General features: G+C 49.5%; 1 protein-coding gene across 2 annotated transcripts in view; it reads right to left on the reverse strand.

Annotated features, from left to right (window-relative positions):
• DUSP14 (dual specificity phosphatase 14) overlaps positions 1-14,905 on the reverse strand; it is a 35,745-nt gene that overhangs the window by 13,830 nt on the left and 7,010 nt on the right. The window contains exon 1 of one of the 2 annotated variants that reach the window (XM_044993780.1): positions 9,120-9,279. The exons of the other annotated variant lie outside the window; for it this stretch is intronic. The gene's annotated coding sequence lies outside the window, so the exon portion shown is untranslated. Of the gene's footprint in view, positions 1-9,119; positions 9,280-14,905 lie in introns of those variants that run through there. 2 annotated transcript variants of the gene reach the window in all.

Consider the following 14,905-nt stretch of genomic DNA (forward strand, 5'->3'; position numbering starts at 1 on the left):
ATTCCCACAATTATGCCATTTCAGTATTCATGGCTTAGTCCCCTGTTCCTTTGTAAATGCATCCAACTTCCTACGCTGGCTTTTGCTTTTGCTGCCTTTGGGTAAAAGTTGATGTGTTCATTGAGCTGTCAGTGATGATACCTCAACTCTTCCCACAAGGGTTATAGCTGATTCTGAACCCATCCGTACAACCTTGTGATGGGAGGAAAGCAAGTCAGTCAAGAAAGTTAATGGGAACCAGGTGGTAAAAGTGAAATCATTTTAGAAAAGATGGAGAATGCCTTGGTTGTGTCTCTGTCTGATGCTCAGAGGTGTATGGTGCAAGCCTTGAACCAAATTCTGTGCTGACTTGCACTGCGTAGAAGTGAGTTGGGTAATCTGGAGGATAAGTCACTGCAGAATTGGGCCATCTGGTTTTCATTCCTGAAAATCATCCATTAACTCTCAAACTCTAAGCTTTTTGGGGCAGGAACCATCTTTTTTGTTCTTTCTCTGTACAGTGCCTAACACAGTGGGCGCTCGGTCCGTGATGGGAGCTTGTACACGCCACTGCATACCGCAGTACACGTAAAACAGACTAGCAGTTCCCCAAGGTTTTAGGGTTGAATTTACAGCATGACTCTATTCTGGAAACAGAGACTGTGTGAAAATGGCCTCCTGAAGTCCCAGATTTATCATCGCTCAGTGAATTCATATCAGATCTGCTCAGTCTGCAAATATAAAGACTTCCCCACTCTGCCACCCAACAAATTCAGCCAGAGATCTGAGAGTCAAGCTGGGTTCTTTCTTTCTCATGCATTGTCACTCGCAATGAATGTTCTGCAGGACAGCAGTGACCTGTACTCCCTCAGTGACACCAGTGTAACCTGGCTGCCATCAAAATATGCTCTCCATTGCCTTTGTTCGGTTTGCACAGGCATAACTGATTGGAGCGTAGTAAACAAGTCTGTGAATGGCACATAAGAAAGAAGTAGACTCCAGCTCGCTGTCTCATAGCTGAATTGGCTTTGCAGGGTTAATGACAGTAAAAGGAGCAGGTCTCTCCGCTAGGAGGGTGCCACTTCTTACAGAGTCACTTGGAAGAGCAGACCTGCCCTTTTAAACTGTTCTAACTGGCTCTGTGAAACATCTTGAAAGTGATAGCAAAACCTCCGGGGGGGGGAGTTACATAATTGGATTCCTGTAGGTCCAGGTGCTTAATTAGGAGGCCAACCCTGATTTACATAGATCAAGGTAACCACAGGGAGCTGTAAATTAGAAGGGAGCACAGAAGCATTAAGCACACGCAGCGCTGTGTTATACCAGGACATTTGCACACAGGGTGACCAGACAGCAAGTGTGAAAAATCGGGACAGGGGCTGGGGGGGTAATAGGAGCCTATATAAGACAAAGCCCCAAATATCAGGCCCGTCCCTATAAAATCGGGACATCTATTTGCACATTGTAAGGTGTGAGACCTGCTGCCTTGTGACTGTGTCCAAATGAGCTAGGGTATAGCTATGCTCTGACTGCTCTCCCCGTTTGTCAGTGCAGCTGCAGGGCAGGGTTAGATGGCCTGGGGAGTGAAAACTCCTGCGTCTGGCTTACACGCTGCTTAGTGCTAGCGTGGAAAATCCTAGTGAAGACCAGGGCTAGAGTCTCCCTTCTTGCCTAGTGGTGTTGCTCTAAAGAGCAATGGGTCAGGCTTTCTATTCGGGGTACATTTACAGATGGCTTATAAGGGTTAACGGTGGATTAATCAATGGGAAAAACATGATACAGGCCTGTTGTAGGTGGTTAAAGGCCATCCACGGTGTATATTGTAGATGGCTATAAGCAACTTATTAAGCGGTTGAATTCTAGCTATTGGATTAGCTCGCTGTTGAAATATCTATTAATTGCGTGTGTCTCCTAGCCTTGATGTCCCTTTAATATAAAATGTGGCCGAGCCAGGGGTGAGTCCCCGATTGTCACTGCTCTTTTGCAGTGCCAGGCACTCTGCGGAACAGGTCCGAGGAGCTTGCAGTCTAGAGTTCGACAGGCCCCAACAAGCAACCAGAAAGTGGAGCAGGCGGCAAGGCAAGAGCTGCAATAAGATCCTGCGGTTACCCTGTGCAGGCACACGCACACGGTGCTGGCTTTTCGCTTTCTCGTTGAGCAACCCTGGGTGGCACAAGCGAGAGGGATTTCAGTGGAGGGGTGCGGTTCGGGGATTTGGGATTGGGATTTTTGGCGGATGACGTTTTCTCCTATGACCCAAAGCGTTCTGCATGTGGGCTTCTTTGGAAATATCCCTCAGTGCCTCACTAGTTGCAGTAGTATCTTCCCTCTGAGCTAAACTGAGCTCTCCCCACCGGTACATTGTGTTCCCTGCATGCGACATTGCATCCTTCCCCTCCGCTTTGAGGAATAGGAACGGTCAGGGCTGCTTTTTTCCCACTTGACAGCTGGATCCTGCCAGCTGCTGACACCATCTCCCCATGGGGGAGCTGCAGAGGCTGGGAAAGGATTTAGGCTGGGGAGTAGGAGGGGGTGGTAACACAGCATGTGCTGATATTTACAAACTTCTGAGCACTGGGCTCTGGGCAGGAGCCTCCCAAGGCAAGAAGCCAATGGATTTTTATTTGAACATCAAGGTTTGAAGCAGAATTGGTATTTATGAACTTCTGGCTTCAGGCCCAGCCTCCTCCTGTAAAGTGACACACCACTGCCACCGTCATGGGAGAGAATGTCAGGCTTGGATTGGGCCAGCTTGCAGTGACCTAGCGAGTCAATACTTAGCCCGGGTGGCTGTATCAGGGGGCCCCAGAATCTAACCGTTCGTTTAAAAAGAAAAATAAGGTGAATCCGATGCAATAATGCAATGATGTCTGCCTGAGTCTGCAGGCAGCCTGAAACACCTCAGAGGTGTGAACTACCCCATTTGTCTCAACTCTGAAGCCTAATGATGATGCTTTAAATATCAGCATTGATTCCCATTTCACTACTTGTCAAAATATGCAAAGAGAGAAGGAGGCCAATCCTATTCTGAAGTTGTGCAGCTCATTTGGCCCTGCCCAGGGGGCGGGGTTTGGGTTGTGGGTGGAGTTTAGGAAAGCATCGCTGCTTTGCTTTTCCCAGTCTGAGAATCCCAATCCCATCACTATTTAACTTTTCCCTGGTGATTTGTAAACCAGTGTCCAAGTGGCTTTCACTTAGCACTTGCTGGAATAACTTGATGAGGTGGGGCGAGCTTCTGCTACCTGTATAGACTCTGAGTACTGCTTTGCTCTATGATTAATCCCAGTTTCTTCGGCGGAACCGCTGCTGCAGTAAGGCACTATTCAGCATCAACAAAGAGCCTGTTCCCTAATGTTTAAACAATGAAACTGTAAGGAACTGGGGTGAGTGTATATTACAGTGGCCTCGGCTGGATAGAGTCAGAACTGCTCATCTGAGTGTCATAGGGCCTATACTGCTCATTGCTAAAGGAGGTTTCTCCTTTAGTTCCAGTGACAGAGGGCAGTGTTTTGGAGCAAGAGGATCTGAGCTCTGTCGGCTAGACAGAGCTCCGGCTCCTCTCTATCCTATTCCCATGCTGCTGTGAAGTCCCAAGTGTGCCTAGGTGGCTACAGATTTGTTACAACATTGAGTGGAAATGAGCTGGCTCTTTCCCGCTGTTCCTCATCCAAATCAATCCCCAGATGCTACACCCTGCTCCTGAATATGCACAGGCTAATAACCGCCCTTCTTTATTGGAGGATCGTTAAGTATTTTACCAGTGAATGAATTGATCCCCTGCCCTGCCCATTTCACAGGGGCAGAGGAACTGCTGTTTTAATCATTGGAATGCAACCACCTCTGGGGTATAGGCGGCAGCTCTTAGGCAAGCCCTGTCAGAGCTACCCAGCAGTTCAGGACAGGAAGTGAGGAATCCCACTGACAGCTGAAAGAAGGGCAGGGTGGGGTGAGGGGGGCTATGTGTGCACAAAGCAGCCTCCCAAGTTAGAGCAGTAATAAACCATTAGGAAACTCAGTTGTCTCATGACACCTGGCCTCCCACCTGCAGCAGTGGGTCTAAGGAATGACCGTCACTCTTTCAGCAAGACTGGGGGAGAGGGGGTGCATTTGGGGAGAGAGGAGGTGAAGCTAGTTTGAATCAGTTATTTTTAAATCGGGCTTACGCGTGGCAGCAAAAGCTTCTCACGGTGCCATGCTGGGCCAATTCCCTGCCTGATTAAGGCTTCACAAACTCCTACTTGAATGGACGGTTGCTCAGAACTAACGGTGAATTAATTCCTACTTCCTTCATATTAGAAATTCCTGGCCTTGCAAATTACTGTTTAAAACCCAAAACCAAAAAGCCCCACTGCCAACAGGAAGAGAGGTGCAGGCGGTGACATGAAATATTTGCCAAGGGGGTGGATAAAGATTCAGTAGGTCCCTCTGCCTCCTCCACAATGCACTGTTTGACGAAGAGAAATTCCAGTTAATCCAACCTCCGCATCTGCCTTTTGTCCTGGTTCTTGAACCAGCAAAACTATGATGCTGGCGCGAGAGAGGAGCTGCTAATGCTGAACCTGTTGAGAGCACTTGGCAGCGGACTCAAAGCAGCGTGTTGTTTTTACAGGGGAGGGGAAAAAAACGGCTTGATGAGAACAGATTCTAAATGTGAATCTTGGTGTTGGAACTTGGTTGTGTTCAGGCTTGCGAAATTCACGGGGCATCTGTCTCCAGCTATATTTTTAGTGCTGTGATGCTTATATGGGGGGGAAGAAGGGTGTGGGGAGGGTGGAATTGACACGCTACAATTCGAATTATTTCTCGCTTTACTTTCCAAACAGCAGGAGACCTGGTGCTGCAATCAGGAGATGTCTTTGTTATTTTGAAGTGCAGGAGCCACATCCGCCTAGCTCTCTGCCTTCGCGTTTCTGAATTCCCGTTTGCTTTATGGACACGCAGCATGTCCTTTTTGAAGCAATAAGTGAACATGCATGGCAGGGGGGTGGGGAGGGGCTTGTGGGCAACTTGCCATATCCAATCTGATTTGCAAAAACAGGCCTCGGGGGAAATAAAGCTAGGCCGAGGCACTCCGATGGCATAGGGGGCTTGGTTTCTTGGGCCTAAAGGGACTAGGAGCCTGGACAACCCATGCTGGTGAACTGCTGCAGTTGGATGACTTTTCTGGAGTCAATGCATAGGTGCAACAGCCAGGGGCCAGGCCTCTCCCTCTCAGCTAGTTACTGTCCCTGTCAAATTCGGTGCAGGTCTACTGTTGTTTGCATTCATGGCCATTAACCTTCCTGTGGTTAATGTGGTTGCTCTCCTGGTGCAGCATCAATGCTTGTTTACACTACAGCCAAGCTCAAGCTCAGGCACACGCACCCGGACTGGAAAGAGGCTCGTTTCACCCCACAGGGTGTATCTTTGAGCATTCAAACCAAACCCAACGAAACCTACTTCCAACTCTCGGAATTTTAAAATGTCAACCAGGATCAAAACGTGCGACACACTGAATGGCTGCCCAGGTTGATACAGAAACAGCCAGTGTGCAAAGCAGACCTTCTGGCCTACGTGAATATTTCTGGTTTCGGTTTTGCTGGGGGGTTGGAGGGGAGGAGACGAAATTCTCTTAGCAAACTCCCAAAATAGAGACTGCAAATGCTGTGCATGTGGCAAAGAAACTGCAGCTCTTCTATCAGGCAGGAGGGAGTTAAACACACCTGGTTTGATTCTCATCTCACTCCTGACTTGCACTGCTGGAAGCTACTGGGTCAAATTCTCTCCTGCTGGAAACTAGGCCAGTTTGCACCAGGAGAGAATTGGGCCCCGTGGAATGACACCAACATAAAAGGAGAATCAGGTTGTTCACCTGTGACACACCATTGGGCCTGAAGGTGGACAGATGTATTCCAGTGGCTCAGGTGAATGTAGAGGAATCTGTTCCCTGCTAACTCAGAGGTCAGTTAATTAAATCAATGATTAGAGAAGATGGTGCAGGCCTGGCTTGACAGGTACCTCAACAGACCATATCTTTTCAATGCTGCACTCCTCCCATAGCCGCCTCACTATGGATAAACTGGATGTGTAATGAGATAACAGAGGGCACGTGCCAATATTCTGGGTTTGCAGAATGAAAGAAACTAATTTGCTGTCCAGCCAGAACAGATTATAACCCCTTTCCAATCTCATCCCCGCCACAAGCCAGTCATCGATTATCAGTCCTGCCCAGAGCAGCGATCCTGACGCTGAGTCAGGGAAATAGATCCAGCTAGCAAAACTCAGAGGGACATTTGTAGTCAGAACTGTGCCAGCCTCTGCAAAAATGACACTCACCATCTGCGTCAGCAGTCACAGGTCTGAGGTCAGCCTTTACTGATCTGGCCACTACTCTGCATTGTGATCTCCAGTGTCCCTTCAGATGACCCCCCTCCCCCCCACACACACCGAAAAAAAGAAGAAAAAAGGCAAAGTGAGCACCCCAGAGAGAGCCTGAAATCGATTGTGTTGAGACCAGGCGGGTGCTGTCTCTACCTTCAGCAAGGCCTTTAGCTGCTGCACTGAGGAGAGGGGAGAAACAAAAGCTCTCTGTTTCTATAGGAAGGACAAGTTCCACATTCTGATTTTGATTACTCCGGTGTAAAGCTGGAACAACTCCATTCCCTTCAGTGGGGCTGCTCTGGCTTTACACTAGTATGAGCAGAATTTCCCCCACCCTGTTTACCTTGGGCTTGATTGTGCAACCACTACTCACGTGGAGAAGCACTTAGTCACTCAGATAGACCTACTAGTTTGAGTGAGTCTATTTGCATGAGTAAAGGCTCCACAGTTTTGGCCCCTTGGAATGACATGCCAGGGATAGGCAGCTTTGTGCAACTGGCATGGACAGCCTATGGGTCGTACGCCTCACGATCTTTAATACGTTCATACTTGCAACCTCCCTGCGAGACAGAGCAGTGCAGTTATCCCCATTTTACAGATGGGGAACTGAGGCACAGGAAGGCTAAGAGCAAATTGCATCCCCATGCAACAGAAAGAGAGACAGGACTTGCTGTGGCAAGCCACTAACCTGGAGCCCCAGCCTGGTACTTGTGGTCGGTTTGTGAACTGCAGAGGTTGGTTTTTTTCAAAGGCGCCTACTGAGAATTTTTTTTTAAGTGCCTATCTGCTCGCCATGTTGCACTAGCAAAGCAAAGGGAACTTTAAGGAGAGGAGCTCAACTTGAAACCTTCCCTTCATCATTTCGATGCGATGGCATTAGATAAACTCCTGTGGAAGACTTTGAAGCCCTGTTCACCCCAGTGAACATCTGCCCCCCATCCTCCCACGTAATGGAATCTAGTCACTGGCCCCACAATCCAGGCAGTGTAAAACAGTCACAGGCCACAGCCCACCCTGCTGTTCAGTTCTGCCAGTCAGGGAGCCCAGATCCTCATCCAGCCCCAGTGGACCCAATGGGAGTTTATCCTGAGTCAGGACTGAATAAGGACACCAAGGTTTGGTCCCATGGTATTTGTTCTCTCTGTCCGCTAGCCCCCAGGACAGTGTGTTAGAGTCTCAATTACGTTAATCATGGAGGATCTAGTAGTGCTGCACAGATTCTCCCACCTTCTGCCCTGCAGGGAAGCTACACAAGGCTCCGGGGGCATGGGGGAAGGATTCCTTCTCCCCACCACAGTCCCTCACTGAGTTGGCTTGGCTACTCAGGCTGAGCAGCTGATTGGTTCCAAAACAACCCATCCAGCAAAACTCCCATTGACTTCCAAGGTGCAAGAGTGGCCCCACAGAGAGAAGTAAATGCCCCATCCTTCATGGCTTTGCCCCTGATGAGCAAGGTGTTGGCTAGAGAAATAGGGGTAGCCTAGGGGAGGGCACCTTTTTGCCTTCCCAGAAAGAGGCGGAGGGTTAGCTCAATATTGCTTTGCCTTTAACTATAATAAATGCAGCAGCAAACATCTCTCTCGAGTGCCCCTCCTGCCCCAGCCTAGGCTCTGGATGAGGATTACACATGCCAGGAAAAACACAATCCTACGAATAGTTGCGGAGAGTTCTACAAACGTGTCTTAAAATAGCACCTGCAAGCTGCAAATGAACAACGCGTGGAAGGGAGTATCAGGGCGCCGACAAAGTGCAGGCATTTGGCAGGTACAGAACAAATTAAAACGAGGTTAGATCAGCTTAAGAACGAACAAGTTCAGGACAGGTATATTCTATCCAAATACCCCTCTAGTTACAGACACATTTTGAGATTCAGCTTCCTTACTGGAGGGCACTAACATCTGTTGCGGCTTTAAGTGTAACCATTAAAATAATGCTCCTGGGTTGGACATCTTGCTGCTCAGTTTCATTAAGAACTTCCCTATAAATGTCAGGTGGGTTTAAGGAGGAAAAATATATAACCAGGAGAAATTTACTTTTTTATCCTTTGCGACCCCACAAAATAAGCCCACTCCCTCCCGCCTGGGCAGGGCAAGCTGGCCGATTGTCTAACACCCCTGGCCTGGGGATTACGCTGGCAATGGACGATATTCTCCCCCCCTCCCTTTTCCAGTTCCTCCTTTCTCCCTCTTCCCTCCCAGCGAGTGGGACCTTTGGCAATACACCGGCAGCACAGAGATGAGTCCCCTCTGGGAACTGCACACACAGTTGATTTTTCACATTAGGCCCCTGTCTTTCCAGAGGTGCCTCCTTGACATCACTGGGAAAACGTACACTGGAGACTGCCAGGCATGTGCAAACTCCAAGCAGTAAGACGGTGGAGGAGGGGCAGCTTTGACACTGCTGGGATCTTTTTGTCTTCCCCCCAGAGGCCCCCTTGACCACACTCCAGGGTGGAGGCTCAGATTTCCAAATTGACTGCGTTCATTAATGGACTAGACTCGGATTATCTCAGCAATCACCTAGGATTCCTATTCAATCCCTCCCCTTTCCCTCACTCCCCCCCCCATCCCTCCCTGCTGCTGTCTGACTTCTTAACACCAGATTGTTCACTGATGCATTTAATATTTGTTACAACTGACTATATATTTTTTGCAAACAGCTTAACCTTTCGCCCAGCACCTGGGCAGCGCAGCTGAATAATACCCTCCAGCTCAGTTAGTTTCTTTAAGAGTTCATCTCTGGAGCCTAAAACGTCCAGCTGTTTTGTGTTTATCTCTTACCCTGGTGTTGGGAGACATCGACAGGGTTCCCAGCAGCTCCCTTCCTAGGTTGCTTCCTCGCCACAAGAGCAGCTGTGGTCCAGGCTGTCCCAGTGCAGGGTGATGAATGAGCAGCACTTTTCCCTTCCTGGGAATGTCTCCCTGAGCTGCTGACATCTGATCTCACGGCTCCCAGCCTGTGACAGCCCCTCCTTCTTTCCCCTCCCCTCTGTGGTAGCAGCTCTGTGTGTGTGTGTGTGTGTTAGTTACCAAGATACAGTTCTACAGGCTCAGCTCCCCTGGCTCTTCCCCAAAGCAGAGTGAGGCAAACTCATGAGTGGCTGGCTGTTAAAGGGACAGCACGTCTTCCTAGGGACTAAGCAGCTGAAGGCTCAGGATCCAAGCCCATTTTCTCTTGTGGCCACGTACAGTGATTGGCCCCTACACGCAGTTCTGGGGATTGCCTCTTAAAACTCCGATTTTGAGCCGACGGGCACCCTTAGAGATGCCTTCACCCGAGCGTGCTTTTGTGTTCGCTTCGCTTTCGCCTGCTGCCTGTAACAATTTCAAACCCACACCCGTTGCGGACGGCTCCCTGGGCAAAATCACAGAAACATGACTTGGCTTTTCTGTGGCACTTTCCAGACATTAGCCAGTTAAACCTCCTCACCCCTGTTCCTTGTCCCTGTCTTACAGAGAGAGGAATGAGGCGCAGAGACTTACCCAAGGCCAACCAGGTAGTTGGTGGCAGAGCCAGGGACAGAACCCTACATCTCCCAGCTCTGACCATGCTTCTCTTTAACCTGAACAGTGTTCATGCCATCGCCAGGTCCAGGGTTGGCGTTTTTCTCCATGTATATTGGAAACAAGAGCGCAGGAAAGAGAGAGCAGAGTGCGCACCATTAATCCACGGCAGAACCGGGCATCCAGCCACGCCCTCCTGTCTTTGCAGAAAAGGACCTAGGGGTTACGGTGGATGAAAAGCTGAATATGAGTCAACAGTGTGCCCTTGTTGCCAAGAAGGCTAATGGCATTTTGGGTTGTATAAGTAGGGGCATTTCCAGCAGATCGAGGGATGTGATCATTCCCCTCTACTCAGCACTGGTGAGGCCTCATTTGGAGTACTGTGTCCAGTTTTGGGCCCCACACTACAAGAAGGATGTGGATAAATAGGAGAGAGTCCAGCGGAGGGCAACAAAAATGATTAGGGGGCTGGAGCACATGACTTATGAGGAGAGGCTGAGGGAACTGGGATTGTTTAGTCTGCAGAAGAGAAGAATGAGGGGGGATTTGATAGCTGCTTTCAACTACCTGAAAGGGGGTTCCAAAGAGGATGGATCTAGACTGTTCTCAGTGGTAGAAGATGACAGAACAAGGAGTAATGGTCTCAAGTTGCAGAGGGGGAGGTTTAGGCTGGATATTAGGAAAAACGTTTTCACTAGTAGGGTGGTGAAGAACTGGAATGCGTTACCTAGGGAGGTAGTGGAATCTCCTTCCTTAGAGGTTTTTAAGGTCAGGCTTGACAAAGCCCTGGCTGGGATGATTTAGTTGAGTTTGGTCCTGCTTTGAGCAGGGGGTTGGACTAGATGACCTCCTGAGGTCCCTTCCAACTCTGAGATTCTATGATTCTATGATTCAGTCTCCTGGTTAAGGCACCGGACTGAGAGTCAGGCGGACATGGTCCAGTTCCCAGCTCTGTCACATACACCCTGAGTGACAGGCCACTAAGCCTGACAGGGCCTCTGCTCCTGATCCCCAGAATGGGGCTAATACCCCCCTACCTCACAGGGGTGGGGGGAGGTGCTCAGCCCTGCAGCACTGGGCACTACGGAAGTCCCTTCAGGGAGGGGCTAGGCGGACGAGTGAAGCAGGCAGTGTGTGTTTCTAAAATCCAAATGGGGTCTGGATTGAGCTGACGTCGTGAGGGCCAACGTAAGAGGGGCCGGTATGATCCCAAAAGTTTATAGTACCCCTCTACCTCGATATAACGCTGTCCTTGGGAGCCAAAAAAATCTTACCACGTTCTAGGTGAAATGGCGTTATATTGAACTTGCTTTGATCTGCAGGAGCATGCAGCCCCGCCCCCCCGGAGCGCTGCTTTCCGTTATATCCGAATTCGTGTTATATTAGGTGGCGTTCTATCGAGGTAGCGGTGTATGGGAAGACATTAGTCTCGCTGAACATTCAGCTGGGAACACATGTCCCTAGAATGCTGGCCCACTGCACGCTTCAGAGGCCGAGATATACGTGGTTTAGCTGCAGCCTCCAAAGCTTTGAGACACTGGACTGTTTAGTTCAGTTCCTGGTCTGTTGTTCCCCCTCATCCCAAAATAGCAAAATCTTTAATAGGAAACTTCCCTTTAACTCTCGGTCCTGTGGCTTTTATTTCCCTTCAGTAGGTTTCATGACTCAGCAGCACAGATGGATCCATCCCTCACAGCCTTCAGCACCAAATCTGTTTATTGCTCTGGAGGCTGTTCCCCCCTCGCCAAGAGCCTATTTGCTTTATTGCAGCTAGAGCTCTTCCCTTAATCCCTGCTTCTACAGTGAAGAATCGCAGCACCTACTGTGTGGAGGTGGAAGAGGAGCAAAAATAGAGAAATTAATTTTAAAATCGGGAGAAGTGTGTCTTTAAAAAAAAAAGTCAAAAGGCCAAAAAACTGTGAATTTAAGAATTCTTTAAAACAGAGAGACTGATTTAGTCGATGCTCCCCCAGATTTTCAGTGACTTAATTACTGACTTCAGTGGTGTTACACCAGCTTAAAGCTGGAGGAAAGCAGTGGCGTGAATCGGGCCCTTCATGTAGAATTCACGTTCGCTCCTGCACGTCTTCCAAAGAACGGTTGTGGCGGGTGAATGTATGGCCTGGAGGCTCCCTCGCGCTTGTGAGTGTGCGAGAGAATATACTGCATGAATTCGCACGGCCTGTACGACGTTGCACTGTGTATTAAATCTTCACTTGCGCACACACTGTACTGGACGGATCAGATACCGTAAGGGGTGGGTGGGGACAGGTCTCCTGACCGGTACATAATGATAATCAAATGGTTACTTTCCCGCCACGCAATGCAGGGTTTTCCAGAGCTGAAGATCTTTTTCACACTATTTGGAGACAAGCTCCATGGACGCCTGGACTCTGTGTTTGTGCAGTGCCTGACCTTGGTTGGGTGTTTAAGCTACGGTAATACAAATAATTATTATTAATACAAATATTGAGCTTTCCAACAGCCTGGCTGGATAATGGACAACAGTCCGGGGGACCAGCCTCTCTCAATCGGATACGAAGGAGTAAGGTCCCATCAAACAATTAAAGCCCTCTACATTTCATGCCCCGTAATCTGACCCTGGGCCCTCTCCAAATTACCACATTGCCGGTTAAATGATAAATACCGAGATGGCTAAACATGGCGGACTCCCTGGAAGCCTCCCCGCCAGTCGGTATCATTTAAACACCCATACCACAGCCCGGGGCGGTATAAATATTAACGCATCTTGTGCTTTTCGATCCTTGTGCCTGCTGCGAGCCTGCCTCCAGCCTGGTTAGTCTGCCTTGGAGAAGTCCAATTTACCAGAGAGACCCTTTGGAATCCTTTGACGCAGGGCTCCAGCCAATGAACGGCGTGCTAGAGTTCAAAGGAAACGTCAAAAGCCCCTTGTGCATGGGAGGGAAAGCCCCTGCTCGAGCACATGCATACTGAAAACAACAACCGGTGACTCTGAATACAGGATGTGAGCGAGCACAAGGAAGAGTTTATCTAGGTGACATTCTGACAGCAGGCTGAGCGTCGCTTCAATGGTCATTTTCTCCTCCACCCTCGTTAGCCCCAATCAGAGCTGACCCAGAGAAGTGGGAAGTAAAGGGCTGGAGCTTGAAAGCACTGGAAGCATTCATCTGTTGCCACCGTGTCAGAGATGTCAACTAGCTCTCTGCTTCCTCACCTGGCTTTACACTTCTGAACATTTTCACGTGTCTTAGCCCCTCCACCTCCCTTTTTATCATGTTGCTCTGATTTCCCAGGAGTTAGACCAAGAACGGACACCTGCATTTTGTTCCTAGGCAGAACTGTAAATACAATCTGGAGTTTTTAGGACACTAACACCTCTTTCTTCAGCCATGTTGGAGGTCTGATGACTGATTTCCTGGCGAGGGCCTGATGCACCCACTAGTCCCTCCTGAAGACCTGACTGAGGAACATTGTATGCCCAATACAGCAAGAGAAGAACCCAGGGGCTCACCAAAAACTTTGGGGCAAAACGCTTGAGGTTCTGGCATCTGTCACACCAGGCGCTGACTTTTGAAAGTCAGTGGGGTTACAAAGGTGCAACAGTGCAGGATGTGCCCCTATGGGATGAAATCTAGCCCTGCTGTAAACCAGTTGAAGGCACTGCAATTACATCCGGGTTGCTCCTATTACAAAATTCCACAGTCCTGGTCCAAAACACTAGCAGGCTGCAATAGTGTGACTGCCTGGTTTGGGCTGTTACTGTCAAATGCCAGGGTGCATTTCTGAAGGATGAATTGAGCCTCGGATGTAGCTGGCTATTAGCTTAATCATCAGGCTGTCGTCTTGCCATAGCTCTCTAAGCAGTGGCTGACACAGGGGTTATACAGCCAGGCTAAGCTGTGAGCTGACTGCTGCTCGCCACACCCAGCCCATGTCACCACGTAGGCAGGAATCCAACTCTCTGCTCCAAAGCTATTCTTCTCCAGTTTCCATGGTTACGCAACAGTTTCCCCCATCTCCACTGGCTAGAATGCCTGCAGAGCCCTGGGTCTCCATGCGATGGTTGGCTGCCTCGCATTCGGCTACAGAGCAGCAGGCTCCCCACAAGACACCACCTTTCTGCAATGCACATCGAGAGGGCCGTGCTGCCTTTATTGTCTTGCTTTCCTGGGTCAGGGAGAGGAGTGTGACTGGGAGCTCGAGCAAAGGCCTAAGAATCAGGATCCCTGGGTTCCCTCCCAGACCCCACCGCTAACCTGCTGCGATGACAAGTCACTTAACTGCCCCATGCCACAGTTTACCCAGCTGCAAAATGGGGATAATATGAAGACATGACCAGTGGTTGCATTTCACTAGTCAACACGTAGCCACAAACTACCAGAGACAGCCATAGGGAATAAGAGACATTTTTCCCTTCTACTTAGGCATCCTGCAACCCCCACAGTTACTACCCGTGAGAAGCGCTGGCTTTCCAATAGTGGCCACTGCACTTACCTGCCAATGCGGTTAAGCCATTTAATAGTAGTAATTCATTGTAAAGCACGCGGATGCTGGATTGAGAGGCACTCGTACCTTAAAATTTGCTAGGCTGGGCCTATGATCTGGCCTTTTGCCCTTGCCCTCTTGTAGCTGGGCTGTCCTCCCCTTTATAATTCCATTCCCCCCCATCATCACCTTATAGCATTCAGTGACCCCAGCAGGCACCTGTCGGGAGGCAGTAAATGATCTTCCCTGGGCAAAGCCAACACAGGAGCCAAAGGCCAGGTTTCATTAAACGCAAGGTGACAGTGTAGCGCAGAGCGAGACCCCTGAGCAGTTCCTCAGGGGGATGACGTGTTAATGGAAGAAACCGCATGTGATTTAACAGCTGAAGAATATAGGTCACCCTCTGGGGAGCAAGGGCTGATTTAGATGCTAAAACCCGGCGCTTTGCTAGTGGCCAACTGAAGCAAGGGGCAAAAGGGAGGGTTTAGCGCTGATCAAATGTGCTGAGAGCTCTAAATTGCTGCAAGGGCCTGCTGCTCTCCTGGGTATTTGTGCGGAGGGAAGGGGAGGAAGCGAGACTGACTCAGATACCCGCT

Source organism: Mauremys mutica, chromosome 19, assembly GCF_020497125.1.
Source record: "Mauremys mutica isolate MM-2020 ecotype Southern chromosome 19, ASM2049712v1, whole genome shotgun sequence".
NCBI lineage: Eukaryota > Metazoa > Chordata > Testudines > Geoemydidae > Mauremys > Mauremys mutica.